This window comes from Heliangelus exortis, chromosome 24 (assembly GCF_036169615.1).
Source record: "Heliangelus exortis chromosome 24, bHelExo1.hap1, whole genome shotgun sequence".
NCBI lineage: Eukaryota > Metazoa > Chordata > Aves > Apodiformes > Trochilidae > Heliangelus > Heliangelus exortis.
Window position 1 is genome coordinate 2506722 of NC_092445.1, and position 22693 is coordinate 2529414.

The 22693-nt window shown below is 60.9% G+C and overlaps 1 protein-coding gene and 1 long non-coding RNA gene across 8 annotated transcripts in view; one reads left to right on the forward strand and one right to left on the reverse strand.

Moving 5' to 3' along the window:
• The window catches only part of AHDC1 (AT-hook DNA binding motif containing 1), a 53231-nt gene that overhangs the window by 10412 nt on the left and 20126 nt on the right, over nucleotides 1-22693 (forward strand). Inside the window, exon 2 of one of the 7 annotated variants that reach the window (XM_071767482.1) lies at nucleotides 21561-21670. The exons of the other annotated variants lie outside the window; for them this stretch is intronic. The gene's annotated coding sequence lies outside the window, so the exon portion shown is untranslated. The remainder of the gene's footprint in view (nucleotides 1-21560; nucleotides 21671-22693) is intronic. 7 annotated transcript variants of the gene reach the window in all.
• LOC139807167 (uncharacterized) lies at nucleotides 5028-6961 on the reverse strand. The gene is made up of 2 exons (XR_011730485.1): nucleotides 6168-6961; nucleotides 5028-6022 (listed from the first exon to the last, which is right to left on the reverse strand). It is a non-coding gene; the product is annotated as an uncharacterized lncRNA (long non-coding RNA).

Consider the following 22693-nt stretch of genomic DNA (forward strand, 5'->3'; position numbering starts at 1 on the left):
ACCGAGGGTGGCATCTGGAAGCATTGTGGCACTGCCAGCACCACGGGCAGCCTCGTCCCCATTGTCCCCTCTGGCCTGGAGAGGCTGCAGTGTCACCGTGCCAGTGGGCTGGGTGGCTGTGTGACACTGGGCTGGGTGGCCCGGCCGGGCTGTGCAGCTGCTGCCCAGCCCTCTGCTCCTCCAGTTGATAAATAATGCAGCACCCAGGCGTGGTGGCAGTGCCACGCACACCCCTGCCACCCCACCGTGGCCGTGGGCTCTTTGAGACCGAGCCCGTGGGTGCTGTCACCTTGTCTGGGTGACACCGAGCCGGGCCACCCCAATGGGGAAGCGGCCAACCCCACTGTCCCTTTGCCCCCCACGCTGTCCCCCAGCCCCAGCTAACCAGGGTGGGTGGTGGTGGGTGCCCACGGTGACCCCACGCGTGGGGACGTCCCTGCGCCTCGTGGCGGTGGCGCCGGTGGCGGCGCGCAGCTTGCATGGTTGCCATGGCAACGTGCTGGTGCTAACGAACCCGAGTAAACATTAACCAGGGAGAGCCCCACGCGGGGCGGGCGGGAGGGTTTGAGGGGGGGGGGGAGGGCTCTGGGGACCCAGGCATCCTGCAGGACTGGGTGCTGGGGTGGGGGGATTGCCCCCGTGTTTTGGGGTTCACCCAGGAGCATCGCCCCGGGTGCCTGGGAACCCTCTAGGCAGTGCATGAGGTTGGGATGTAATAGGAAAACTGGGAAGCACTGGGAAGCAAACTGGGAGCACTGGGTGCTGGGCAAGGTCCTTGGGGGAAGGACATCTTCCCTTCCCAGCTTGGGGGGCACCTGCAGTGGGAAGGTCCCAACCCTGGGGACCCACAGGTCCTGTGCCCTCACTGTGTAGGGCACAGCACCACTAGCCACCATGGCCACCATGGCCACCACTGCCATGCAGCACCCGTGGGTGCAGCTGTATAGGGCGTGCAGCTGGGTGCCCCCCAGGGCTGGTGGGGACCTCAGGGGTGTTCCCGCCACTGCCTGCAGTTGTCACCATGACTCAACTCCCCATATCCCTCCCGTTCCTATAACCACAGAAACCCCCAGTGGGGTTTGGGTGGGGGTCAGCCCTCCTCACCAGCAGCCCCCGCCATGCCCAGGGTCTGCTCCAGCGATTAATGGTGCTGCAGCTCATTAAATGAAGGTGCAGGTGCCCCGGGTACCTTCCTCCTCCCAGAGGGCCCTTAATGAGCAGCTGCTAATGAGCCCCCCACACCCCCATCCCTGGGATGAGGCTGATTGGTGAGCAGGCACCCAGCAGCCATGCGCGGGCTCCTTTTGGGGGCTTGAAGGGGTCGAGTGACCTCACGTCTGTCACCCCTTTGCTGTGTCACAGATGAGGCCTTTGCACCCTGAGGGTCCCACCTCACTGTCCCCAGCTCAGTGCTGGTGGCTTTTGCAGCCCTGGTGGCCCCATTGTCCATGGGTGGGGGCCAACAGTTCCCTGCCTGCAGCCTGCCAGGGTTTTGCAGCACAGCAGTGTACCTGGGGACAGGGTTGTCACCCTCCTGCCAGGCCTGTGTGGATGTGGCATGTGCGTCATGGGTGCCTCAGTTTCCCCTCCCGGGGGAGGACCCACACAGCACCTTGGGGGCTGGGCAGGATTTGGGGATGTGGGTTGAGGTTTGTCTTGGTTCCCCCCCCAGCCTCATTTTTGTCCCTGTAATCACACTGTACAAAGCCACCTTGAATGGGCAGGGGGGCTCTGGGGGAGGGGGGTGTCACTCGAGGGTCTGTGCTTTCTGTGCACCCCAAAAATAACCCAGTGGGCTCTGATGTGTTGTAGATCTGTGGGTACCCTGGAGGAGGGAGGCTGGGGGCTGCCTGGCTGGGGACAGGGACTCTGTGACCATTCCCATGGTCAGGGAGAGGGACTATCCATCCTGCCCAGAGCCATTGACTCATTCCAGGGCCAGGTCCCCCATGTCCCCACCGAAGGGAGCCCTAATCCTCGGTGACACAGTGCCCAGCTCAGCGGTGGCTAATTGCAGTGTCCCCAGCTGAGGATTAGGGTTTGAAACGGGGAAGGAGCAGCGGGAGCAGATGAGCTCCCGAGCAACAAAGCTCCCGTTTCCCTGCAAAGCGACTTTTATTAAGGATATAATTAAAAGCTGACAGGAGGGAAAAAAATCACGGGGACGGTCGAACAGAGGGATGGAGCCACCCGAAGGTCCCCGTGTGTCCCGTCCTCCCCCTCCTCCAGTCCCCTCAGGCATCTGACCCGCCAGCCCCCGGCTCCGACCGCAGCGTTTCTGGCAGGGCAGGAGGCAGCGAGGTGCTGGGCTGGAGGAGGAAATCCAAACTCTGGCCCCTATGAAAGGGGCTTTGTGTGCCCGGGAAGGAGCAACCCTCCTCCTTTTTCTCCTCCTCCTCCCCAGCCACGGGGCCTTTTTCCCGCCTGGGGATGACCTCGTGTGGGTGCTGAAGGGAAACTGAGGCACGGAGTGGCCGTGCTGACCTCCTGTCCTGCTTGGGTTCCTGTGAGAGGTTTTCTCTGTCCTTTCTACCCGTGCTATCAGCTGGGGCCACACACTATGGGTGACCAGACCCCTGGGGACATGCTGGGTTTCCCCCAGGGGTGCCCCAGGCAGTACTGTCCCTGCTGAGTCCCTTGGGGGGGTCCTCCCTGCTGGGGCTGGCCAAGGAACTGTGGGGACAGAAGGACATCATGAGGACAGAGGGACATCGTGGGGACAGAGGGACATTTCCTCTTCACCCCACCATCATTGCCCTTTCCCCAGTGCCGCCGCCTGCCTCAGTTTCCCCCCTTGTGAGCACCATGGCTGCCATCTGGCACAACAGACCCCAGATCACCTCTGGGCGGGGGGGAAATCAACCCCCATGGCTGAGGTCCCCTGGGGAGGGGATTGTCCTGGTTAAACCTTGACAGGGACACACAGCAGCACCCGGGATTTTGCACATCCTTGGGCACAAGCTCCCAGGAATGTCCTTTCCCCCCCCCCCCCAGTGCAGAGTGCATTGCAGAGAAGAGGGTGGGTGCAGGCTGGACCCCCACCCCAAGCTGGGTGCTGGCCCACTGTCTGCTTTGCCCCAGCCCCAGTGGGGGGGTTCGTTCTCCTCCTGGACAGGAAGACGAATGAATTCCATTACGGGATCGCGATTTTATTCCACGTGTCAGGGAGCCTGAGATTAACTTGCTCACCAGGCTGTGACAAACCCAGGCACCCGCCTGCATGCGCTGGGGCTCCACACGGGCACGGAGCTGCCAGAGCCCCCAGCGTGCCCCCTAAGGCTCTGCCTGTCCCCCCCTCTGCCACCGATTCAGAGCCCTCCCGGCCCCCAGGAAGGGTGGCAGAGGCCAAGGCAGGGGGTCTGGTGTTGTCCCCTCTCCCTGAGGTCCCTGGGCCACCCGAGGATGGAGGGGTGAAGCATCCTCCCGGTACAGCTCCTCCACTGTGTTGGGAGGCCACGTGCTGCCAAAAAATGAGCTGGGAGGAAGGTGGGAAGGGTGGAGGTGTCGGGGGCCCGTCGGGGTGGCTGGAGGTGCTGGGGACATGGTGAGGACAGTGGAATGTTGTCATCTTATCCCGGGAGAGGTGCTGGAGCCGAGCAGCCACGGTGGGGCTGCACAGCTGCGTGCACAGAACCGAACCGAACCGTGCCGTGTCCTGGAGGAGCATGTTGGGGACAAGCAACCATGTTGGGGCTGCACAGGGCCACGCACGGAGCTGTGCCATGTTCTGCCGTGCCGGGCCATGCCGTGTTCTAGCCGGGCCATGTTTCTCCATGTCATGCCATCTTCTTCCATGCCACGTTCTGCCGTGCCATGCCGTGGTCCCGGCTGCTCTCCCCTGCCCCCCCGGCCCCCCTGCGCGGGGGCAGGCAGCTGGCTCTGTTTGCTGGAGGCTTTTGCGCATTCCAGTTCGTGGGTCACTCGCCTTCGAAACCTCTCGGGGGACGGAGGCAGTTGGGAGCCGTAACAAACAACCCAAGGGCTCCGATGACGCCCGCGCCCGGCGCTGCCTGCCAGCACCGTGGGGGACGACGACCTGGGGGACAGCCCCCCCTGACCCCCCCTCTGCCCTGGGGTGCACAAAGGAGGTTTAGGGTGGTGCTGAGAGGTCCCAGTAAAAATAACTGGGGAGGGGGACATGCGCGCTGAGCGGGTCTCTCCTTGCAGGACGTCAGGGTGATGGCTTTTGGGGGAGGGCAGTGGGGGAAATGCTGTGGTTTTGGGGGTGTCGGCAGCGGGGGATCGTCTGGGATCCATATGGGGAAGGATGGGGGAGCCGGTGGGTGGGACACGGTGTGGCCAGGAGGGCAACGAGCTTGGGGTGGCCGGGCTGGGGCTGGTTAATGTGTCCTGGAATGTGTGTTGGAGCCGTCCTGGGGAGATCAAGGGTCCGGCGGAGAGCTTGGGGAGGCCAGGGGGCTGCGGGGGGGGAAGGAGGCGGGGTGGGGGTGGGGGCTGCGGGGAAGCTGGGCGGCTCGGGGAAGGTCAGCCTTGGCCAGATGCAGCCACTCCACCCTCCTCCAGTGCTTTGCACATTAATGCAAATGCACTGGCCTGAGTGGTTCATTAGCAGCATGTGGAATGGAATAATGCATCCGCATCCCATTAGCCTAATGAAAAAAAGGGAGCCGGCACCTGGAACAAAGCTGCCGACTCCTGGCTAGTGCTGTGGCCGGGTTGTGGGCTCCCCCCTTTCCTTCCCCTCCCTTCCCTTCTCCTCCCCTCCCTTTGCCACCCCCCTAACCACCGTGGCCACGCTCCGAGCATCCCGGCACCGCATCAGGGGACACGGTCCCCAGGATGTCCCCGTGGCGGGATGCAGCGCCAGGGGAGGGTCCCCCGTGGGGAGCAGAACCGCTGCCAGCATCACCCCCGCTGCACCTCGGGGTGGGGTCGGGAGGGAAGGGGACACGTAGACCCCAAAACGAATGTGCCGCAGAGGCGCTGGCCGGGGCGTCGAGATGTCCCCGTGTCCCTGGGGCTGGGAGCCTGAAGGATTAGAGGAAACATTGCCAAACAAACCAGGCTGTGCCGGAACCAATTAGCCTCCAGCAGGCAGAGTTTCAGATGCTGTTATTTCTGCCTCTTCTCTTCTCTCTCCCTCCTTCTGTCTCCCCCTTTTTTTCCCCCCTCCCCGGCCCTCCCCAGCCCCTCCTGCCCGCCCCCAGCATCTCCCTGCTCTGCTCTCGCCATTCCTCTCCGTGTCGGAGCTTGTTTTGGGCACTGGCTCTGGAGTGAGTCATGCCGCGCGTAGGGGATTTTAAAAGCTTTCTGCTGTCGCTGGGAAGCCGGTTTGGGCTGCTCCGACACTGGGGGTGGAGCGCAGACAACCCTCGTCTGGGGAACCCAAAAAAAAAAAAAAAAAAAAATTAATAAAAAAATAAAAATCCCCCACCCAGCTGCCCCAAACCCACCCCCAGCTCGGGGTCCCACGGGTCCTCTCTTCTTGTTGGGGTTGGCTCGGTCACCCCCAGCCAGCGGTTTGAGTCACAGCTGAAACTTTCGAGCCGTTGGAGCTTCCTCCGGGGCCTCTCTCCGAGGAAGTGGTCTGCCGGGGTGTCGGGCCCGACGGGGCGGTCTGAGGGGTGCAGCACGCAGGCGCGAGCAGCCGGCGCTGGAGCTTGAAGCGTGGGAGATTTTTATTATTTTATTTTATTTTTTTTCTTGCACCCCCCTCCCCTCTTCCCTCTTCCCTCCCTCCATCACCGCCTCCACTGCCAAGCTCGGGCTGTGGGGGGGGCCCTTCGGTGGAACCCTCCCCGCAGCTGGCCTCGGTTTCCCCCCTCCCACCCCCACCTCCCCTTCATCCTCCTCCTCCTCCTCGCCTTGAGCTGTGCTGCTGAGGGACTGCAGCTCCCGTGGATCAGGAGGAGATTTAGGTCAAGCGCTCGACTGAGTCGAAACAACCATCTGTGTGCGGAGGAAACCGGCCACCCAGAGCCCCCGGGGCGGCTGGCCCGGCACTGCCAGCGGGTCCCGGCACCCTCCGAACCCCGCGTCCGGGCACACGGGATGCCTTTGTCTCTAGCAAGCTAGGAAAAAAAAAAAAAAACACCAAAAAAGCCCACCAAACTAAAAAGAAAAAAAGAAAAATATCAAAAAAACCCACCCGAAACACCCAATAAATATATAAATGTGGGAGGAAAAAAAAACCAAAAAAAAAAAACCAAAAAAACGTTCCGCCGCTCCCTCCGGTTCTGCCCTGGGCATCAAGGCTGGGGGAAGTTTGGCACAGAGAGGCACCGGCATGGCTCCAAGGTCGTGATGACACGCGGTGGGAAGGTGTGTGTGCCCGGGGAGGGAGGCTGGAGCCAGGCGGGATGGGGATGTGGGTGCTGAGGGCCAGAGCCGGCCGCGGTACGGGCAGGGCGGGAGGTTCTGGCTGCCTGCCCGGAGCCCGGAGTCCTGGGTTCCTGCAGGAACAGGGTGGAGCAGGAGGAGGCCGGCAGCTGGTGTCATCCCGGCAGCGTTTTGGGGGGTGTCGGGGGGAAGCATTTCCCTCCCCGGGAGAGCGGGGCTGCGCTACAGCCTGCCGGCTGCCGTGCCTCAGTTTCCCCAGGTAGGGAGTCACCTGGGTGCTGGCAGGCACCTCGGCGAGGTGGGGGGAGCACCCAGTGCCCCTCTCGTACTTCGGGGCGGGGGCGGTCGCAGCCCCTCCTGCTCTTCACCTGCCGCCGCCTTCTCGCTTTCTCCATTTCCTTCCGGAGCCATTTTTCACTCGCCGGTGCCTCTCTCGCTGCCTCTTGTGCACACCCGCCCGGCAGCGGGGAAAGGAAACGCTGCCGGTGCCCGGGGGAGGGGCCCGGCACACGCCGGATGGGCCTTCCCGCCACCCTGGGTTGGGTATGTCCCAACGGTGCCATGAGTTGTGCCCGGTCTCAGCATCCCCAGCCTGGGGCGGGGATGCTTCCCGGCACCTCGCCCACCCAGTGCTCTGCCCGTGACCCCCTGGGTCCCTCGGGAACCTGTCCCTGTCGAGCTGCCTGGCGTGCTTGGTAAGGAGCTTTGCCCACAGCTGGTTGGCAGGGTAATCCTGCCTTGCTGGGAGGGGTGGGGGATTACACGTGGGGAGAGCTGTGGGGGGCCTGGAGCGCCGTGGGGCTGATTTGGAGGTTGGGGGTTCCCGCAGAGCCGTGGAGGGTGACGGGGACATCCTCGTGCCAGGGTGGGTTCCACCAACCAGGGGCCACTGGGTCACCAGAGCCTGGTGTCCCTGTGTCCCCTCACCGGGCAGGTGCTGGCAGCCCTGCACTGAGCCCTGCTTGCATCCTTCTGCATCCTTCTTGTTCCTGCATCCCTCCTGTTCCTGTATCCCTCTGCATCCCTCCCACCTGCGTCCTTCACCCGCATCCTTCCTGTGCCTGCCTCCTTCTCCTGAATCCCTCCCGTGCATCCCTCGCCCTCATCCCTCCCACCTCCATCCTTCTCCTGCATCCCTCCTGTCCCTGCATCCCTTGCCCACATCCCTCCTTCCCTGCTGGCATGGTGGCACGTGCAGGCAGGGACAGGCAGGAAGCGTGGCAAGGAGGTGCCCAGCATGGGGACATGGGTGCTGGGCTGTGGGACAGCCCCCAATTAGGGTGGATCCCATCCTGGCTACCCCAGGGGTGGCTCAGAGGGGGCTGGTTGGATGCCAGGAGCTCAGTGGTTCTTTCTGGTCTCAGAGGGCTCCATTAATTCTTTAAATATCCAGCCTTTCCAGGTGGGTTTTTGTTGAAAATTAATTTCCGGAGCTATTTTAATTTTGCTGTATTTAATTTGCTGTTTATTTTAATTAATTAACGTCGGGAAAATCTTTTCTCTCAAGCATCCTGCAGCTATCTGAGGTAGCTGCACCCAGCAGGTGACAGCCAGGGGGTGTCAGGGGTGTCAGGGGCAATGGCCAGGAGGGTGCCCAGCCCCCCCCTGCACCCACCTGCCTGGGCAAACAGGGTTGGGCACTGGGAGGTGACCTGTTGGATCTCTTCCCAACTCCACCCCCAGCTCCAGGGCTCATCCCGGGGTTTCCTGCCTGCTCCCTGGGGTGGTTGTTGCATCTCAGGGCTGGGAGATGGCTCGGGTACCACTCGCAGCCACCTTCCTCCTCCTCCTCCTCCTCCCAGGGGGCTGGGGGTCGGGCATCGGGGGCGGGGGGGGGGGGATGCGGGGATGTTACACTGTGCCGAGCAGCACAGCCCTGGTTTCAAAGCCCGTCCCGGAGCTATTTCAACCCACGCACTCCACAGAGGGATGTGGGGCTGAGCAGAACCTCCAGCTCCCATCCCTGCATCCTCAGTGCTCCAGGCTCCAGCCCCGGGAGCCGGCCGGCCCCCTGCCAGGGGGTTTCTGGGGAGGCTGCGGGGGGGAAGGTGGGTGAAAAGGGGGGGGAAGGGATGAAGCCTCCTTCCTCCAGCTCAAGGCCTCTGGTCTCTCGCATGTCTAGACGCTGCCACACACACACCTAATGTGGTTCTTGGCAGGAGCCGCGGCTGCTCTCTCGAGGTTAATTGCTGCTCGCTGAGCTCTGCAGACAGATAGCCCAGCTCCGTGCCGCCCCCGGGACACCCGCCGCACCCACCCCCTGCCTGGCCTGCAGTCCCCACCCCCCCAGAGATGCTTGAACCCTCCCAGAGATGCTTGAACCCCTCCCCAGGGATGCTTGAACACTCCCCAGGGATACTCAGCCCCACCCCCAACCCCGGCTGGAGAAGCAGCTGGGGGGGAGATGGTGTTGTGCCCAGTTTAGGGTGCAGCGCTGAGCAGTGGGAAGAGGGGGGGGTGTCCCCCGGTTTTGGGGAGAAGGTAGAGCTGGAGGAGAGGTGCTGGAGGCTGCGGGGGCTTTGGGAATGGTGCAGGAGAAGAGTTAAGGGCCTCTGCCTGGCTGCTGTCCTCTTGCCTGCTCTTGGCAAGGCATCTGGGCCAGATAAGGGGAAGCACTGTGGGGGGAGCCTGACAAAGGCAGAGCCTGACTCAGCCAGCCTGGACGGATCCAGACTCCGGAATGGGAACTGGAGAGAGACCCGGAGGGGACGGGGGTGGGAAGAACCATTTCATGCTCCAGCCCTAACATCTGGTGGGAAGCAGGACTGGGGAGGGGGGAATGCTGCATGGGTGCTGCAGGCATGAGCCCTGAGGCTTGGCCAAGATCTGAAGCCCTGGGATGAGCTGGATGAGCCCATTCCTAGCAGCAAAGGAGCCCAGAGGTCTCCAAGACCTGCAGGGAGCTCAGGGCAGCACTTTCCTGGGAATACCATGGGTGAATGCTGTGCTTGGACCCGTGTCCTTTTATGGCCCCGTGCATAGGGACTGGTTCCCCAGGGGAAAACCAGAATCCTCATGGACCCGTTGCTGGCTCCTGTGTGCTGGACACTGCAGAGCAAGGCTGGAAGCTTGTGGCCAGCACCAGAATTGGGATATGGGCTCAGTCCCATGTCCTGGGGCCATTTGTGGGTGAGCCCCAGCCCTGGGACCTTCCCTGCACAGGATCCCTGGGGAACTGGGTGAAGGTTTCAGTCTGAGCTGTGTTTTGATTTGGGGTTTTGTCATGTTTTCATGGCAGGGAAATTCCATTCCTAACCAAAGACAAGAGAGAGAAAAGGAAAAAAAGAAAGAAAACCCCCCAAAAAAACCAAAAAAAAAAAAAAAAAAAAAAAAAAAAAAAAAAAAAAAAGAAACAAACCCAAACCAAAAAAAACCCAACAAAAAGCCCAAACCCAACCAACCCCTGCGTTGAATTATTGCCAAAAACATGGGATGTTTCCATTCTTGTTTTGGCTTTTGGCAGCCCCAAACTGCAGCCAATGGAAGAAAATATCTGTGTGGAAATGCTGCTGGCCTCCAGGCTGTGCAATGCCTGGTTTTGGGGGCTGATTGAGCTTTGGGCTCCTGGCCCCACGGCTGGGTGGCTTTGGGGGCTTTTGAGTGCAGAGAGGGACGTTTGGCATAAGAAGAAATCCCTCGGGGAAGTGTGAGGAGGAGCCTGGAGCCTCCTGGCCACCTTTCCTCTTGTGCTCTGCTCCCGGCGCTGTGCTCTCCGCAGAGGACATCGCTGTGAGGACGGGGGGGGGGGAGGTTGTTTTGTGGGGAGCATCGACAGGGAGCAGGCAGGAGGCTGCAAGGACGTTGGTGGCACACGGAGCTGGCACTTCCCACTCGTCCTTGCAGCCGGGTCGCTCTCTCCTCCCCAGCTGGAGGCAGAGCCACGTTTTGGCTCTGGCTTGTGCCATGCAACGCTGTCCTCCCACCTCCTCCCCTCCCAGCATCCCCCAGACCCCCCTCCCAACCTTCACCCCCTTCCAAGCTTTTTGGGGACCTTCTCTGGGGTGGTGATGCTGCAGCGGGTGGGTTGGAGAGGAGCAGGCGCTGCGATGCTTAAGGGAGGTTGGGTGGGTTGTTGGGTTTTTTTCCACCCACTCCCCCCCCCCATCCAGCCCTCCAGTCCATGCTAGGAAGAATTACAGTCGCCCAGGCATCTGTTCTGGCAGAGTCGAGCTAAAGAGCTTGTCCTGGGCTTGGCAAACCAGCCGGTGCAGCCGACAGCTTTTCCAAGGGCAGCCTTGGCGGCTGCGGAGCAGCAGGTTGACATTGCAGGGAGAGGAGCCCCGTGCTGCAGGCACCAGTCCCGCAGCCCCTCTGCTCCTGCCCGGTTTGGGGGGAAGGGGTTGGGGGTGTCCCACGGGGAGGGTAGATTGCAAGATGCTGTCAGCCCCCCTCCCCAAAAAGCAGCGTCCTCCAGGAGGTCTTTGTTGGAAGCTGGGAGGAAGGTGGCAGGTGCTGAAGCACCCCAGGCTCCCTGTCCCCAGGCAGGGTGTGATGGCTGGTGGCACCTGGCACCCGTGCAGGCAGAGCTGCAGGCCAGGCTGGCTGTGGGATGCAGGCAGGATCCATCCCAGAGCAGCCCGGTGCATGGGAGCGAGTTGCAACCCCCTGTATGCGACCACCCCCCCCCAAAAAAAGACCCCGTTGGCTTCTCCCCTCATGTGCAACCTCGGTGTCCCCAAGCTGGGCAGCATCCCCCATCACTGCCACCGTGCTGCACACCTCACGCTGTCACCCCTTGTCCCCATCGGCACCATGAGGGGCTCTGGCGGTGGCACCAGGAGATGCCCGCAGCGCCATGTGCCTGGCTGGGGGCTCCGCAGCCCCCTGTGCCTCCCCCAGGGCCTGATCCTGCCCAGTCCTGCCCGCACGGCCGCCGGGCTGGTAATTAACAATTAATTTCTGTGTGTTCATCAACCCTGCACGGGCCGGTTCGGTGCCCCACGCCGGCGCAGGGGGAGGTGGATCGGGGCAGCCGGGCCGGGAACGCTGCCGGAGCAGCGCCGGGCTCGGAGCTGGAGCGTGTCAGGCACAGATGGGATCGTTACTGCTGGTAAAAATTATCCAGCCCCTCTTAAAAATCCCAGGCTCAGCAACCCGACCCCACAGGCTCCGGGGAGGGTGAATTCCCACCGGAGCAGCACCGGTGGTTGCTTCCTCTGCCAATCCCCGGGCCGGGATTCGGGGTCACATCCACCCTTCGCGTGTCACCATGTCCCCACCGCTGGGTCCCAGGCGAGGTGACCCCCTTCTCCTCCCGTCCTTCTCCTTCCCCCTGCCCCAAGGGTGGGCACCCAGACCCTGCACCCATCCCGGTGCTGCCCTCACCCCCATCCCTCCGGCTTCCCCCCCGTCGATGATCCGATTTCCGTGGAATTTCCTATTTCTTTCTTAAGGCTCCCGAGCCTCCTGTTTGCTTTTTTAACTGCAGTAACCACAAGAGGGAAGTTTCGGAGCGGTACGAGCCGGGAAGGCAGAGCCACCACCATGCTGCACCCACCACCGCCACCGGGGGCTTCGCCGGCACCATCCTGGAAGTGCCCAAACACTCCGGGAGGTGCCAACCCTTCCCCACCCCCCCGAGAGGTGCTGCCCCTCGTGCTCTCTCCATCCCCCTCCCCCTGCTCCTCACCCCCGACCCCTTTTCTCTTGGAAGTGGCAAATCTGGGGCTTGGTTTGGCGTCGCCGAAGGGGACTGGGGGGCCCTCCCAGCACCGATCGATCGCTCCTGCACGCTGGATTTTTTTTTTTTTTTTTTCTTTTTTTTTTCTTTTTTTTTTTTTTTTTTTATTCCTGTTTGTTTGCAGCCGCTTGAGGGCTCTTGTGATGAATCCAGCCTGGACAGATTTCAAGAACAGCTGAAACGCAGCCCGGGGTGGGGGTGGGAGTGGGAGGGCAGCGGGGCCGGCCAGCTCCAGAATGCAAAATGGTGCAGCGGGCAGAGCTGGGACGGGGAGGGTGGGGGATGAGCTCACACCGGGTCCCACTCGAAGACCGGAGAGGGATGGGGAGTGATGGCAGCGCCGTCCCAAAACTCTTGGCTCTGTGTGTTGGTGGCCATCTGGGTTCGGTGGGGCTGGGGTGATGTGTAGGGGGTGGATAACCACCCCCACCCCCCCCCCGCTGGAGCCGGGCTGAGCTCCAAGCCAGCCCCTCGTTGTCCTGGTGCCACCAACCAGGCTGTGCCGGGGCTGGGGGTCCCACCTGCGTGGGGCCAGAGGGGGTCACGCCAGCTCTGCTGCCCACTCCAGGTGCCATCCAGCCCCGGGGCCCAACCCCCCGGCTGCCAGCGCTATAAAATGGCGGCTTTTTAATTAAAAAAAAAAAAAAAAAAAAAAATTAAAAATAAACCCTCCTCAAAACCGCAGCACGAAGAAGAGGAGGGTGAACATCCCAGCCCAGTTTGACCAGGGGGGTGATGGCAGTAAACTGGGGATGCACAGAGGTGCCGGAGGGGGGAGAGCGGGGGAGAACAGGAATGTGGGAGGCAGGAGGAGAAGCGGTGGAAATGTTCCCTGGCTGCGGAGGTGCCGAGGGGGTGGCTGTGGTGGTGCCGGGTGCCGGGTTTGGTTGGGATTTTGCAGCTGTGGCTCCGGGAGGGAACGAGCCGCGCGTGTGCGTACGAGTGTGCGCGCAGGCGGGAGGAATAATTAGTTCCTACTCCAGCGCTTCTCACTCAAAAGTGCTTTTTAAAAGCCTCCATTCATTAGTCTTCACGGCTCCCCCGAGGTGGTGTGTCCTGGTTCTTTCCTCCAACCCCTCCCTTCCCCTCTCTGACTCCCCACCTTCCCCGCAGCAATTGGGGAGCCTGGGGTGGGGATGGGGAGGGTGATGCCGCCGGCAGATGTTGGATCCTGGTAACACCCGAGGATGTGGCAGTGGGGACTTTGGAGGTAGTCCCGGTGTCCCCCGTCCCAGCGGGGATGTCACAGGCACCCTTGGAGAGTTGCTGAGCCAAGCAGGGTGGTGGGGAAGGGGTGCAGGGGGGGTGGGTGCTATGGCTGGCTGCACCCAGTACCCTGCAGCAGGGTGCCAGGGATAGGTGGTGGTGCTGGTTGCCAAAGCACCCAGAGGGTGCTGGGGTCACCGGGGGGATGAAGGGAGGGTGCTGGTGCTGCTCATCCCCCCAAAGCTGAGCATCGTGGGTGGGTGCCGGGGCATGTGCCCCCATTGGGGTGCAGAGGTGGGTGGGTGCTGGCGAGGGGCCTCCTCTGCAAACCCTAACCTTATTTTCCCAGGTCCGACGCCAGTTTCCATGGAAACAGCCGGGAGCAGAAACGGGAACCAGAATCCAGAAATGCGAAGCCTCCAGCTCCCCTTCGCCTTCCTGGATTCCTGCTCCCCACAGCCCCGGGGATGCCGGCTGGGTTCTGGGGTGCTGGCCACGGGGCACCCCTGCTGCTCCCACCAGAACAGGGTGCAGGGCTGACACCCCTGACACCCCCCACCTTTACCTCAGGCACTCCAAGGGGTGCTCCTGTGTCCCTGCACCCATGCATGGCACCCGGGGGGGTGCATGGCAGGGGGTCGTGCAGGCAGCACCCTGCACAGGCAAGTTCTGGCAACATCTGCACACAGCTGGGCATCTCGGGGGTGCATGAGGATGGGGGCTGATGTCCATGTGCGTGGTGCAGGGAGAGTGGGGTGTATCCATGATGTGTGGTCAGTGTTACTGGTGTGCACTGGGAGGACCCCAGTCCCGCCGTGTTTCTCTGTCCTGTCCCCATCCCCAGGACACGGAGGGGACAGAAGACCCTGGCAAACCATACAAGGCTGGGCTGTGGGTGCCAGGTGCTGCCCAAAAACCCAGGTGTGTGGCTTTAGGGGGACCCTGCTTGGTCCCCCAGGGCTTGGAAGCCCCCAGAGGGCTCCAGGGAGTCCAAGCAGTCTCGTGACCCACAGTTGGGTCCTGAGCTGTGCTGTGTGTGTCCAGCCTGCGCCTTCCCTGCTCCCACAGCTGAGTGCAAGCTTAGCCCTGATCCCTCGGGTGTGCAGGGTTGGGTTCCTGCATGAGCTGGTAGGAGCCAGCATGCACGTGGGGGGACATCAGTGTCCCCTGGCACATCCCCAGTGACAGCGATCGCTCAGCTCCGTCCCAGCACCCACTGCCCCTCACCCTCCCCACATGTCCTGCAGCTCCCCACAAGCACAGCCAGAGCTGGGCATGGCTAACAGATCCTGTACCCCATCACCATCCCTCTTGTTTCCCATCCCTCTCCATCTCCATCCTTCTTCCCATTCCCATCTCACTCTCCTGTCCTCATCCCTCTCTCCATCTCCATCCCTCTCTCCCATCTCATTCCTCTCTCCCATCCCTCTCCCATTCCTATCCTCCTCCCATTCCTATCTCTCTCCTATTCCACATTCCTCTCCCATCTCATCCGTCTCTTCAGCCCCATCCCTCTCTCTTTTCCCTCTTATCTCATCCCTCTCTCCATCCCTCTCCCATCCTCATCCCTCTCCCATTCCTATCCCTCTCCCATCTCATCCATCTCTTCAGCCCCATCCCTCTCTCCTATCCCTCTTATTTCATCTCTCTCCATCCCTATCCCTCTCCCATCCCCATCCCTCTCCTATTCCACATCCCTCTTTCCCACCCCTCTCTCCTTCTGTCTCCCATCCCTATCCCATCCCTCTCTCCATCCCTCTCCCATCCATTTCCCTCTCCCATCCCTCTCTCCATCCCTCTCCCTCTCCCATCCCTCTCTCCATTCCCATCCCTCTCTCCATTCCTCTCCCTCTCATCCCTCTCCCATCCCCATCCCTCTCCCATCCTTTTCCCATCCCCATTCTTCTCTCCATCCCTATCCCTCTCCAATATCTCTCCATCCCTCTCCCATCCCTCTCCCATCTCTCTCTCCGTTTCCCATCCCCATCCCTCTCTCCATCCCTCTCCCATCCCCATCCCATCCCCATCCTTCTCCCATCCCTTTCCCTCTCCCATCTCTCTCTCCATCCCTCTCCTATCCCCATCCCTCTCCCATCCCCATCCTTCCCTCCATCCCTATCCCTCTCCAATATCTCTCCATCCCTCTCCCATCTCTCTCTCTCCATCTCTCTCTCCATCCCTCTCCCATCGCTCTCCCATCCCCATCCTTCTCTCCATCCCTATTCCTCTCCAATATCTCTCCATCCCTATCCCATCTCTCTCTCCATCTCTCCCATCCCCATCCCTCTCCCATCCCCATCCTTCCCTCCATCCCTATCCCTCTCCAATATCTCTCCATCCCTCTCCCATCCCTCTCCCATCTCTCCATCCCTCTCTCATCCCCATCCCTCTCCCATCCCCATCCTTCCCTCCATCCCTATCCCTCTCCAATATCTCTCCATCCCTCTCCCATCCCTCTCCCATCTCTCCATCCCTCTCTCATCCCCATCCCTCTCCCATCCCCATCCTTCCCTCCATCCCTATCCCTCTCCAATATCTCTCCATCCCTCTCTCCATCCCTCTCCCACCCCCATCCCTCTCCCATCCCTCTCCCTTTCCCATCCCTCTCTCCATCCCTCTCCCATCCCCATCCCTCTCCCCTGTCCCCACACCACACCCCGGGGGTGACGCCGACTCCGTGGCGACGCTTTCCCCACCGCCGCCATCGCGCGTGTTCGCCCTCATCCATCATTCCCGGACGGACAGGTATTAAGATACATTATGGATAACTCGCCGAGAGAGATGCTATTAATAATACAGACACATACAGGGGGAAGAAAGTGCACACTTGATTTCCATGTTGCTACCAGGAGTTGTGAGGCTGGCTCTGGCTGCCTCTTCCCACACGTGACTGCAACACAGTGGGTAGCTGACAGCCCAGAGAGCCTGGCTTGGGGCCAGGAAAAAAGCAGAAAACACAATGTCTGTGCATATCCTCTCTCTTAAAATAACACTCCAACACCGTCTGAGACGAATTAAAATAAGATCAGGAGCGGTCTCGCAAAAAAAAAAAAAAAAAAAAAAAAAAAGGGGGTGGGGGGGAGAGAGGAAGACGAAGAAGAGAGAAGGGGGAAGGCAGGCAAAGGGAAACGGCCTAGGGCTGGGTGGTTTGCAGCCTCCCCCTCCCCTTTTGGCAGGGAGAAAAGGGCTGGTCGGGCAGGGTGGGAGTTGAAAAGAAATGAAATAAAAAAGAACTAAACTAAACTAAAAGCTGAAGGCAGGAAAAAAAAGGGAGAAGTGAATCCTCAGGAGCTGGCTGTCCATCCCGCCCATGGCTGTCCCTTGGAGGGGAGCCGCGGCAGGGCGGGGGGGATGGGGGGGTGGGGGGGGCTGCATGATGGAGAGCATCAGGAATTTCCTGCAGCTGAGGAACACACCAAATACCAGAGAGAGAGGAGAGAGCAGGGTGCCGGGGAGGGGATGGAGAGGGGCGGGGGGGGGAGGGATGCAGGAGGCTTGAAATAACCGGCGGGGAGAGCAGAGAGGGCAAGGGGGGGTGGGGGGGGGGGGGGGGGGGGGTTGAAGGGAAACCGGAGCTTTGGGGCTTTTTCCGTCGCTTTGCTTTTATGTTTGGTTTTGGTTTTTCGCTGGGGTTTTTGGGAGGAGGTGCCCCGCCGTGCTGCCTGTGCCCACAGACCCTCCTGCCCCGGATGGGATTTTTTGGGGGGGTTATGTCTTTTCTCTCATCTTCCCAATCCCCCCACCTCACCTCCCTGGTTATGTGGGCTTGGGATGGGTGGGAGCCGTGGGGTCCCCTCCCTCTCCCGTGGGGCCCGATCCGGGAGCAGCCTGGGGAAGGGGCACAGCTCTGTGGGATGGGGACACGGAAGAGTGGGGGGACACAAGAGAGCTGGGGGGACCCTCCTGGGGGGGGGGGGGGGGCGATAAGGAGACCCCCACTGTGCAGGCAGTGAGGGCAAACGCTGCCCGAGGAGCCCTGGCAGTGCTTCCCACACGTGTAAGGAGTTTGTCAGGCCTCCTCCTTTTAGCTCCTGCTTCTCTCCGGGCCAGGCTGGGTTAAACCCAACAAACCCCAAATCCCCAGGCAGGCTCTGAGCCCCCCCAGGCTGGAGGAGCTGCAGCCAGGTGCAGCCCGACCTCTCCCCCCTCCTTGGCCACCCCCAGCTCCCCCCTGCATCCAGCTCCTGGCTGTATCCAGCCCCGGGCTCCCCCGGGATGCTTAAAGGGGGGGTTGAGGGGGGGGGGAGAGGAGGGGAGGGGAGATCAGAGGGGGCATCTTGCAGTGCTGGATCCAGGTAGCCAGAAGGTCGCACTGAAAATCTGGAAGTGGAGTTTGGAGCTCGGCAGAGCAGTGAAATCCTCCTGGCAGAGAGGCGGAGGAGGAGGAGGAGGAGGAGGAAGGAGGCAGTGAAAGGAGCAGGAGGGAGAGGGTGCTGGGTATCCCCCAGCTGGATGCTGTGTCCCAGCTGGAGCTGTGAACTGGGTTGGGGGCATTTTGGGGGGGATGGAGGAGGAGGAGGCAGCAGCCCCCCCCCCCACCCCAGTGAGTGCTGGAGCCAGGTGATGCTGGAGGTTTGCAGCCCCCTCCCCAGGGATCTCCCATTTCCATCCATTCCAGGCCACCGTGTCCCCACCATGCCCGGGAGGGGGGGGGGAGCACTCACCCACACCTGCTGGGGGCCCCCCACACCTGCCAGGGCCCCCCCAGTCTGGGCTGGAGGTGCTGAGGAGGGGCTGAGCTCATGAGCAGGCTCCAGCCTCTCCTCACGGGGGTCAGGGAGCAGCAGCCCTGGGGGGGGGGGAGCAGGGGGGAGCATGGCTGCAGGTGATTTGTGTGGGTTGGTGACCCCCACCCTCACCCCCACAAGCCACCCCAGCCCCTGCCACACTTGTCCCCAAGGCTGGGGGTACAGTGTCCACTGGATGGGGACACAGCAGGTGCTGGGGGGGTCTTCAGGGGTTGCCCCCACCCCCCAGCTGTACCCCTGCTGTGCTTTTCCTCCCCTTCCCTGCCCCACAGCACCCAGTTTCCTTCATTGGAGGCTGTGGGGTGGGTGGGTGCCATGCCCCCCCTACGTGCCAGTGCCCCATCCCCTCCTTCCCGGGTGTCCCCAGATGGGGGGTGCCAGGAATGGCCCGAGCTGGCAGCAGCCCCCTGGATCTTCAGCACTGCCTGAGGAAGAGGGGGGACAGTGGGGTGCAGAACATCAGAGCTTCAGGCACCCCAGGACCAACCCCCCCAGGCAAATGAACCTGGGGACATGCCCAGTGTCACCCTGTCACCAAGGTGCCCGTTCTGCCCCCAAGGTCGGGGTGTCTCTCGTTGGGTAATTAGCCCCCCATGCACAGTGTCCCCCTCATCCCCATCACGGCCCGGGGCAGGGCCCCCCCTGACTTTGGGTGGGGGCCACCCACGGTGGGGACATGTCACCTTGGCTTGCACCCCGGGGGCCAGGTCACCATGTGCCAGGGGGGGGACAGGCAGGGTGCCAGCACCTCGGGATGGCACCGTGCAACCCCCCCACCCCCAAGGGTGCCCCGATCTCCCCTTTCTCACTTTGTGCCCCCCCTCCCCTCCCCGTCTGCACATGGCCGGAGGGTGTGGGGGCTGGAGGCAGGGATGGGGGGGGGCTGGGGGGGGGATACTGGCTGGAGCGAGTCTGAACCTGGCATCTGTCGAATGTCACCTTACCCAGACAGTCTGTGCTTCCCTGTCTCCATATCAACCGTTCTGCTCCAGCCACCTGCGGGGGGGGGATGGGGGGGTGGCAGGGAGTGTCTTTGGGGAGGAGGAGAGCTCTGCTCCTGCGCTGCAGCTTCCCAAAGACTCCAGCACCCCACCCCCCCTCAAAAAAAAAAAAAAAAAAAAAAAAAAAAAAAAAAAAAAGAACCAATAGCTTTCTTTCCAGAAATGCTCCAGCACCTCCCCAAACACTTCATCACCCCCCTAAATGCTCCAGCATCCTCTAAACGCTGAAGCATCCCCTCAAAACCACTGCAGCATTCTCCCAAACACTCCAGCAGCCCTAAAAATGAGCCAGCAGCTCCCCAACAATTCTCCAGCACCCCCCAAACACCCCAGCAACCTCCAAGAATTATCTGTCTTCCAAAAAATGCTCCAGCACCTCCCCAAAACCCCAGCATCCCCTCAAATGCTCACCCATCCTCCCAAACACTCCAGCAGCCCCCAAAAAAGAGCCCACATCTCCCCTACAATGCTCCTGCACCCCCCCAAACACAAAGCCCTGGTGCTGCAACCCCATCCCAGAAGTGCTGTGGGGTCTGGGGGTGGAAATCCTGGTGCAAGCAGAACCTCCAACCACCTGGGATGAGCTCAGGAGACGCAGGGAGTGGGGAGGTGGTGGGGAGAGAAGGGATGTGGGGGGAGGGGGTGTGATGTGGAAGCTGCCAGCCCCACGACCCCAAATCGCATCACCTGGCTGTGCCTCAGTTTCCCCAGGGCTGGGCCGGTGCCCCTGACCCCACTGCTCGGCTCCACTCCCCGCTGAGCCCCGGTGCAGCTGCGGTGCAGGAGGAAAGGAGGGGGGGGGGGGGCCTGGAGGGGTTTGCTCCACCCCCAACCTCAGCAGCCAAGTCCTCTCCCAGCAGCTCAGCACATTTCTGTCCCTCTTCCCTGTCACCAGATGTTCTCACCCTCCTCCTCCTCCTTCCAGCGGGGTCCTGGCCAGAGCCAGTCGGCTGTGGCTGGGGACAGGGAACCGGTGGCCTGGTTCCCAGTGCTCCCCAGTATCAACTGGTCCCATCCCAGTCTGGCTAGGACCAGCTGGGGGCTCCTGGATCCCACGTGTGTGCCTGGGGCAGTGCCCCGGGGATGGGATTGCAGTGCCAGGGCTTTGTGGTTTAGGGGGTGCTGGAGTTTTTTGGAGGGTGCTGGGGTGTCTGGGAGGATGCTGGAGCATTTTTGGGGGAGATGCTGGAGTGTTTAGGGGATGCTGGAGAATTCTGAGGGGGATGCTGAAGTGTTTGGGAGATACTGGAGCATTCTGGGGGGGGGATGCTGGAGTGTTTTTAAGGGATGCTGAAGCATTTGGGGGGGATTCAGGAGTGTTTGGGGGGAATGCTGGAGGTTTTGAGGGCACTGGAGGTGTTTGGGAGGATGCTGGAGAATCTTTGGGGAGATGCTGGAGTGTCTGGGGGGATGCTGGAGTTTCTTGGGAGTACAGGAGTGTCTGGGAGCATGCGAGAGCATTTTGGGGGGGATGCTGGAGCATTGGGGGGGTCCTGAAACATCTTTTGGGGGATGCTGGAGCGCACGGGAAGGTGCTGAAGTATCTTTGGGGAGACGCTGGAGTGTTTTGGGGGGGGCTGCTGGAGCATTTAGGGAGATGCTGGAGTACTTTGGGGGGGTTGCTGGAGCATTGGGGGGATGCTGGAGTGTCTGGGGGGGGATGCTGGAGTTTTTTGGGGGTGCTGGAGTATTTTGAGTGGTTTTGATGGAGCATTTAGGATGTGTTGGCACATTCGGGGGGTGCACTGGGGGGGATTCTGGAGGACTTGGGGAGATGCTGGAACATTAATGAGGCTGCTGGAGCATTTAGAGAGGTGCTGGAGCATTTGGGGTGGGGGTGCTGGAGCACTGGGGGGGTCACTGGAGCATTTGGAGGACACCCAGTGCTCCTTGCTGAGCTCTGGTGGCAGCAGGGCTGGGTCACACGTGTACACGCGTGTTCATGCGTGTGCCAGGCGTGTGCCAGCAGGATGCTCAGGCTCCAGGGGGTCCATCTTCCCAGCCGGGAGCTCTGGGACACCCCGAGGAGGCCCGGGGAGGGTGGCAAATGGGGACAGAGTGACAAAGGGGTGACCGAGGAGAAGCACAACCACCCCGCCACCTCCTCTCCCCCCTTCTCCCTGCGCTGCTCCCTGGCTGTGATTCCCTCCCGGTGCCTAAACCAGGGACAGGAGTAAATTGACCTTTTCACCCCTTTTTCCTACCAGGGGGATTACAGCCTGTTTCCTGTTCAAACTCTCTGCAAACCGGCTCCATCCTGCTCGGGGAGCAAGGAGGAGGCACCCACCCACCCACCCACCCAAAGCTTGGGCGGGGGAGGGGGTGGTGGGTGGTGTTTGCATTCCCCTCCCCACCCTGCCTTGCCCACCCTGACCCATCTCCCCCCACCCCCCCCGCCTTGGGGGATGCTCTGGGGCAAAGGCAAAGGGAGAGGGGAGGAGGGCGTGGGGGGGGGAATAAAAAAAAAAAAAAATTAAAAAATTAAAAAAACAAAAAAAGAAAAGAAAATACAATTTGCCGGGAGGAAGGAACCGAAGGCGGCGAGTGATAAATATTGAAAGGGTGGGATTTCGATGTAGGCTGCAACAGCTGTGCCGGTTACAGTGTCACACTATCTCTCCACAGGTTTACTGACCCATTTCCATTCACACGGCTGCCAGTATCTTAGCAACTGCAACAGTCCCCCAAGAACAGGCATATTGCCTGCTATTAGTGACTGCTGCAACTGTGTCAAGGTTAGCTCTCTCCCTCCAAGCCCTGCCGGGTTTGTTTTTCACCCAAAGGTAGCTCAGGCTGTTGGTGCCATCCCTCCTTCCCCAGCAGCTGGCTTGGGGATTGGGTGTTTGGCTCTTCTGGAAAAAAAAAAAGAAAAAAAATGGTGTGTGTTTGTTCCTTCCAGATTGAATTCTGGGTGTTTGTCCCTTCTAGAACAAATGCTGGGTGTTCATCCCTTCCAGAAAAATACACCAGTGAGGCTGGAGCAGCTGGTGGGGTGAGGGATGGAGCACAGGGTTGGGTGTTCATCCAGAACAAATTCTGGGTGGTTTTTTTCCCTTCGCAGAACAAATTCTGAGTGTTCATCCCTTGCAGAAAAATGTGCTGGGCATCTTGGAGTGGGTGGTGGGGTGATGGATGGAGCTCGGGGTTGGGTGTTGGGATGCAGGGTTGGGATGCTGTGGGGTGTTGGGGGTCATCCAGAATAAATTCTGGGTGTTTGTCCCTTCCAGGACAAATTCTGGGTGTTTGTCCCTTCCAGAAAAAATACACTGGTGAGGTTGGAGTGGTCAGTGGGGGGATGGATGGAGCTTGGGGTTGGGTGTTTCAATAGAGGGTTGGGAGGCTGTGGAGTGTTAAGGATGGAGTGTTTATCCAGAAAAAATCTGGGGTGTTTTCCCCTTCAGAATGAATTCTGGGTGCTTGTCCCTTCCAGAACAAATTCTGGGTGTTTGTCCCTTCCAGAAAAAATATGCTGGTGAGGTTGGAGTGGTCGGTGGGGTGATGGATGGAGCTTGGGGTTAGGTGTTTCAATAGAGGGTTGGGATGCTGTGGAGTGTTAGGGATGGGGTGTTCATCCAGAAAGAATTTGGGGTGTTTTCCCCTTCAGAACAAATTCTGGGTGTTTGTCCCTTCCAGAAAAAATACACTGGTGAGGTTGGAGTGGTCGATGGGGTGATGGATGGAGCTTGGGGTTTGGGTGTTTCAATGCAGGGTTGGGGTGTTTGTGCAGAACAAATTCTGAGTGTTCATCCCTTACAGGT